The sequence below is a fragment of the Galeopterus variegatus genome, unplaced genomic scaffold (assembly GCF_000696425.1).
Source record: "Galeopterus variegatus unplaced genomic scaffold, G_variegatus-3.0.2 Scaffold2208, whole genome shotgun sequence".
NCBI classification, from domain to species: domain Eukaryota; kingdom Metazoa; phylum Chordata; class Mammalia; order Dermoptera; family Cynocephalidae; genus Galeopterus; species Galeopterus variegatus.
Genome location: NW_007728319.1, coordinates 56,340 through 63,858, shown reverse-complemented (window position 1 = coordinate 63,858; position 7,519 = coordinate 56,340).

The window sequence follows — 7,519 nt, the reverse complement described above, 5'->3', positions numbered from 1 at the left end:
TATTCAAGTCAGAGTTGTCTCTTAGTACTTCTGTGGCCTATGCACTGGAACTCTCAGCAGCTCCTTGTTGGAGTGGGCAACACTGGGCTGGCTCACAAGTGTAGTGAATGAGGTCTTGAGCTCTTGGGAGAAGTTTTGGGATGCTCTGCAACTCCTCAGCTGGATCAAGTGACCCTAGGCAGGTGTGATAGTGTGCCAGCCTAGATCCTGTGCCTTTCATAGAGGCACTGGGATGCTCTGTTGCTCCCCAGCTTAAATGGGTACCCTTAGGTGTGATAGCTGTTCTTGCAGTCTGGACCTTGAATATTGAGGGAGACAAATTAAGTGTTTTGGCATCTCCGCAGCTGAAATGGGTGACACAGCATGAGGTCACTGGGGCCATTGGTGGGACCCTGTGCACCCATGAAGTATTCTGGGGCACTCTTCATATGCTCAGCTGGAGTGGGCCACTGTGGGCAATGTTGACTGGGTTGTGAGCTTGACCTTGTTCCCCCAAAATAGACCTGGGATGCTTTGCAGCTTCATTATTGAAGTGGATCATTCTGGGTGAGGTTGCTGGGGTTGTAGAAGGGGCCATGCACCCTCAGGAGAGACATTAGGTTTCTCTGAATCACTACTGTTGGAGTGGGCCACTCTGGGAGAGATGTTTGTAGTTGTGGCAGGATCCTGTGCCCCCGAGAGGAATGCTAGGTTGCTCTCCAGCTCTTCAGCTAGAACCGGCCCATTCTGGATAAGGTCACTGCAGTTGTTGGTAGGACCTTGCACCCTCAAGAGAGATGCTTGGTCACTCTCTGGCTCCTCAGTTGGAATGTACCATCTGGAAGAGGTCACCAGGGCCATGGATGAATCCCCACAACCCCAAGTGATGGAGTTTGGATGTGTTGTCCCCTCCAAAACTGATGTGGAAATTCGATCTCCAATGTGGCAGTGTTGGAAACTGATTGAGTCATGGGGGTGGATCCCTCATGAATGGATTAATGCTCTCCCTGGGGGGGGGGAGGAGAGGAATTAATGAGTGTTCTCTTGCTCTATTAGTTCCCGTGAGAGCTTGTTGCTTAAAAAGACCCTGGTACCGTCTCTCTCTTTCTTGCTTCCTCTTTCTTGCTTCCTCTTGCCATGTGATCTGCTTGTATCTGCTGGCTGCCTGCCACTTTCCACCATAAGTAGAAGAAACCTGAGGCCCATGCCAGATGCAGCTGTCCCATAATCATAAGCCAAATAAACCTCTTTCCTTTATAAATTACCCAGTCTCAGGTGTTTCTGTTATAGCAACACAAAACACCAAGATAGACACTTGGTCACTCTGTAGCTCCTCAGCTGAAGTGAACTGACTGCACAATGCTTCTTGGATTATGGGAAGTCCCTGTGCCCCCAAGAGAGATTCTGGGCCTCTCTGAAGTTCCCCAACTGAGATGGGTGGCCCTGAAGCAGGCTCAGTGGAGCTGCAGAGGGGGCGCTGCATCCTCAAAAGAGGCTTGAAGGGGCTCCACAGTTTCCAGGTGGAGTGTGTGGTTCTGTGTAGGTTTGTGGGAGCCATGGTGGAACTCTGTCCCCCTGGAAGAGGTGCACAGGTGCTTCACTGAAGAGAGCAAGACTGCTGGCTGTGGCAGAAGGTCCTGATCAGTCATATCTCTGACTCCAGAAAGTACATACACTGAATTCCTTTGTCCTGGAGTGGCCTTTGCCTTGCACTGAACTGCCTGTTCATAATGAAGGACACTGTTGAGGTTGAGTGCCAGAGTCTCATTGTGATGGGGAGAACTTAGTGCTGTGGAGATTCAGGGGTATCAGGTTCTAGGGAAAAATGCATTTGGGTGTTGGCTCCAATCCCCAAATGGCAATGTACAGTAGTTGCCCAGTATCAAGGGTGTGGAGGGCTCAGTGTGAACATCCTGGATTAATGCAATTGCATGTGCTCCCAGCAGCTCCCTACATTGGGCTCACAGCCTGCAAGGGCCATGCAGCTCCCTTGTATCTTGGATTTCAGTCCACATGCTTATCTTTTACCCACAGGCAGATATTCCTCATGGTTATCTGCTGCTCCTGGCTAGGGGATGAATGTTTTCTTCTGTTCTGTATGTGGCTATCTTGAGTTTCTGTGCTCACTAGTGTTTCTGTTACTCCTTTGATGTGCACCAATGCTTTCCTTTAGTCATTTTCATCCAAGTGCAGTTGTGTATTCATTATTTTGTCTGTCTTTGTGGGAGACATGAGCCATAGATTCTTCTAATTGACCATCTTTCTCTATACCCCCTCCCCAGAATAACAATCTTTGGTTTACAGCAATTTCTTAATTAATTTGAGTATAAGCAACAGAAAGAGAACACAATAGCTGTCTGTTGAATGGCTAAATATACAAAATAAGTTGAGGTTTCAGTTTGGTATCTAACTAGAAAGACAAAAACATACATCTAGTACGTATATCATGTGATGGAATAGCTGGAGGATTTTCAAGAATTGTAACATCTAATACCTTGATTAAAGTGCTTCCTTAATAGGCATTGCTTTCCTGACACTTTCTACAAAACCTTAAATAAAAGTCACCAATGCCAACGCATAGCTTTCTTCAGGATTACAGGAACTTTAGAAGTGATAGGGCAGTAAAGTATATGCAATCATCACAATAAAGACCTCCCTGGGGGTTTGCACGAAGGCAGGATGACTACCTGGAAGGAGGAATAAAATCTTGTGTCCCAGGACAAAAGCAACAAAAGAGCAACTGAAGCCTAAGTCCTGGACAGAAGACACATGTGGGAAGAAGGCTGTGAGATGGAAAAGTGATGCATACCTGCTTTTCTTTCATAAATTCAAAGTAATTTGTAAGAGGACAAGTTGCAGACTGTAGGGCTCATAAGAGCAAAAGAATGACTAGAACAAGCCCTTTAGTGGTTGTATTAATTTTTATTGCTGCTATAATATATTGGGACACAGTTAGTGGCTTAAATTATAAATTTATCTTCTTATAGTTGTTACTGTCAGAGTCTAAATAGGTCTCACTGGCTAAATGAAGTAACAGGCAAGACTGTCTTCATTTCTGAAGGCTCCAGGGGAGAATCTGTTTCCTTTCCTTTCCCATCTTCTCGAGGCTACTCACATTTCTCGACTCATGAGCCACTTCCTCCCTCTTCAAAGCCAACAATGTAGCATCTCTCTGACTATGCTTTCATTGTCAAGTATCTTCTGAAGGACAGAGCTGGAAATGACTCTCTAGTTTAAAGGACTCGTGATTACACTGAGCCCACCTGAGTAATCCAGAATAATCTCACCTCAAGGTTTATAACCTTAATCACACCAGCAAAGTTCCTTTTGCCAAGGGAGATAATCGAGTTAAAGATTTAGGGCATTAGGACACAGTCATTTTTCAGGGGCTATTATTTTGTCTAGAATGGTGGTATATAAAGTAGAGGATTGAATGGAAGAGTTCACATCCTGGGCTGTAAAATCAAGATTAAGATTTATTGATCAGAACTTTAATTTTTTTTACAAAAAATGTATATATCTTACAGCTTATATAAGCTAAGAAAACTTTGGATATTCTGTTAATTAGAATTTCGGGGACTTTTACAATATATAATTCATAATAAACAAATAGCAAAATATAGAGAGAAATGATAAAAATAATTAAATAGGAGAATGACATCAGCAAGATAGCAGAATAGGAGATACAAGCCTTCTTTCCCCCATGAAAAGCAACAAATAGTTATCTGTAAACAATAATAGCCTTTCAAGGGCTCAACGTTATGTTGAAGAACTTACAACAACATAATTGAGCAAAAAAAAATGGAGACAAAACACACAGAAAGGATCCCAGGGGAGACTGGCACATCTGAGATGTCTGTAGATGACTAGGAACAGAAAAAAATGTTGAGGCTATTAGTGTCAGCCATATGGTTGGTGACACCACACTCCCTGGTGGCTTGCTCAGCAGAAAACACTTAACATCTTTCATCACTGAGGAAACAGTTATTCTCATTGTGGGCTACCCAGAGGGGGAACAATACTGTGCCCACTCTCCAGAAAAAGGAGTCACTGTTGTGCACCCTGGGAAAGGAAAACCACTCCTCCCAATCCTGCATGTGCCTCAATCCTGAGGCCATGGTCATTCATTCCCACACTCCAGAAACTAGCTCTGTGGCTTCTCTGTGCTTGCCCACATTCAAGACCCCATCTCTGTGGTCACATGGTACACGCCTGTACCTCAAACTAAAAAGGGACCACCACTGATAGGACTAACCCCTACCCAGGCCTTAGAGCCTCAGTTGCTCTGTGCACTATAGATGTGAGCTCCACAATTCTTTTATGAACACCTGCAGCTCTGACATCCAAGCTATTATTATAGCAAGGTAGTCCCTGGAGTTTACTGTAACTCCTCATGCACCAGCACTATACACACTGACTTTGCAGATGCACCGTGAGACAGTGTGCCTCAGACACCAGAACCATTGCTGTTATAGGCTAGTCTATGCTGCTGGCCTCAGGCCATTGTAGCTCTGCACATGCCCACACTCTAGACCCTAGATCATGGGCAGCTCAACACCTCACATACCACTATCATTGTGGCAATGGGTACACCTATGCCACAGGGACCAGAAGCACTACCACCCTAGATCAGGGAAACTTGATCCCTCTGTGTATACCTGTTCTTCAGACCTCAGCTTTGTGGCTACTCGTTGAAGAGTGTGCATCAGACACCAGTGTTAATATTACCATGACTGCAATCACAAGTCACATGATGCCCAAAGAGATCCCTGTAGCCATGACTTTCTTGGTGAAAGAAAAAAAAGTCAGGGGGACCCTAGCAGCCCTGGCCATTGCTGCAGACACCCAAAGTCTTTGTTACTGAATACTCCTGTAATCTTTGCCAACACCAACCTCAGCTGTCAGAGCTTCATCGAGGCTACCCACGGTGCTCTCACCAGAGCCAGGATGATTGTATCCCATTTAGCCATATCCTCCCTTAGGGGAAGGCATTTCTAGACTAAAAACAGTCTGTAAAATCCCGAAGAGCTAAAATGTTGGAAAAAAAAAAAAAGTTTAATTGCTCCTGGTTGCAGATGACCTGATCTTATACAGAAATCCCTAAAGACTTCCAAAAAAAAAAAAAAAAATCTGTTAAAATTAATTTAAAAATTCAGTAAAGGTATAGAATTCAAAATCAACACACAAAAATCAGTAGTAGTTTTATACACTAACAGTAAACTATCCAAGAAAGAAATCAAATAAGCAATTTTATTTTCAAAAGCAACATAAATAATAACTTAGGAATAAATTAAACCAAGGACATAAAAGATCTGTACACTGAAAACTATGAAACAGTGATGAAAGAAATAAAAAATGACATGAATAAATGAAAGATATTACGTGTTCATGGATTAGAATACTTAATATTGTTAAAATGTCCACGGTATCCAAAGCAACCTGCAGATTCAATGTAATTCCTACCAAAATTCTAATTTTTTCTCAAAATAAAAAAAAAGAAATCCTAGAATTTATATAAAACCACAAATAAATGAGTAGCCAAATTAATCTTGAGTAAAAAATAACAAACCAGGAGACATAATACCTGATTCCCAAATTTCCTACAAAGATGTAGTAATCAAAACAGCATAGTCCTGGCAAAATACAGACATAAAGACAAATGGAAGGGAATAGAGAGCCCAGAAATAAGTCTACTCATTTATGGTCAATTGATCTTTGGCAAAGGTGCCAGGAACACACAATGGGGAAAGGACTGACTCTTCAATAAACAGTGCTGAGAAAACTGGATATACGCATTCCACATGTAGGAAAGTAGAAGAAAAAAACTGGATGCCTATCTCACACCATATAAAAAAATCAACTAAAGGTGGATTAAAGATTTAAAAATGAGAACTGAAACTCTAAAACTGCTGGAAGAAAAAATATGGGAAAATCATTCATGACATTGGCCTGGGCAATAATTTTTTGGATATGACCCCAAAAGCACAGGCAACCAAAGCAGATATAGACAAATGAAATTACATCAAACTAAAAATTTTCTGCAAAGCAAAGGACATAATCAACAGATTGAAGAGACAACCTACAGAATGGGAGAATATGTTTACAAATCATGCATCTGATAAGGAGTTAATATCCAAAATGCATTACAAAAAAACTCATTGAACTCAAAATCAAAGAAAAAAGAAGAGAAAAGAAGGGAGGCAGGAAGGAAGGGAAAAGAAGCAAAGAAGGGAAGGAAGGAAGGAAGGAAGGAGGGAAGGAAGGAAGGAAGGAAGGAAGGAAGGAAGGAAGGAAGGAAGGAAGGAAGGAAGATCTTGATTAAAAAATGGGCAAAGGACCTGAATAGAGATTTCTGAAGACATACAGATGGCCAACAGGCATGTGTAAAATTGCTCAACATCACTAAATACCAGGGAAATGGAAGTTAAAGTCACAGTGATATATCATGTCACTCCTGTTATAATGTCTATTATCAAAAAGATGAAAGATAACAAGTATTGGTGAGGATGTGAAGAAAAAGACCTCATAGACTGTTGGTATATATTTCTCAAATTTCAATTTGTTAAATTTCTTTTGTCACCCTCCATAAAAAATTTTCCATGAAAGTAATACTAGACTATTTTAAGCAGAAGAGAAGTTCTTTTTATGCTGCATCTAAATTGTGCCTATGGGGGGAAAAAATAAGATTTCTATAAAAATCAGGATAGCTTTCTTTTCAGTATGTTATAGTACAAAAAGTGGGCTTTTAAGCCAAAAAGAATTATATATGTCTGTCATAGACACAGTTATTTTCATAAGCCTTTTGACTATGAAGTGTTATAATCTTTTGAATAAACATTAGTAAATTTAGAATTTTCACCAGTGATTATTTTACCCCACTTTATTAAAAAATAGAATTCATTCACTTTCAATAAAAATAGAATCCCACCACTGTTAGGTAGCATGCCTTCTCATATCCCTAAATTTGAAGGCTGTCTCTCGGAGTACTTGCTGTTCTGACTTAGATGAAAGCTGGGTCTCACCAGAGGACACTTGCAACTTTCCTGAAAGTGTAAAACATTTTTGACAATCTTCTAATTCCACTCTCCCTCATAATTTAAAGACTCAAATTCTTTGAAAACTTGTGACACAGCTATCTCTGGTCATTGTGTTTATCCTCTGCAATATATTCTTTTTGTTAATTTCTTTTTTAAACAAACAAAAAAATCAAGCTCACTAAAAAATAGCACATATTTGCTGCTCTACTTCTCCCCTGAGATTCCTCTCTTTCTTGGTTTTCCTCTTAAAATTCTGACTTCTCTGCAGGCTTCCTTTCTGCATTTTAAATGTCGATGCTTCCCAGAGCTGTTTTGGCCTCTTCATTTCTCCCTGCTACTGAAGGTGAGCAGTACACCTCAGGAGTACTAACACAGGATATGCAGAAAGACAGATGTAGACTTGAGTTGAAGCTCTGCCACTTACTGCTTCACTCTGTAAATTTGCAGGAAATTTTGGGAAACAATTTTTATATCCATGTTCCTCCGAGAGCTCATCCTTTAAA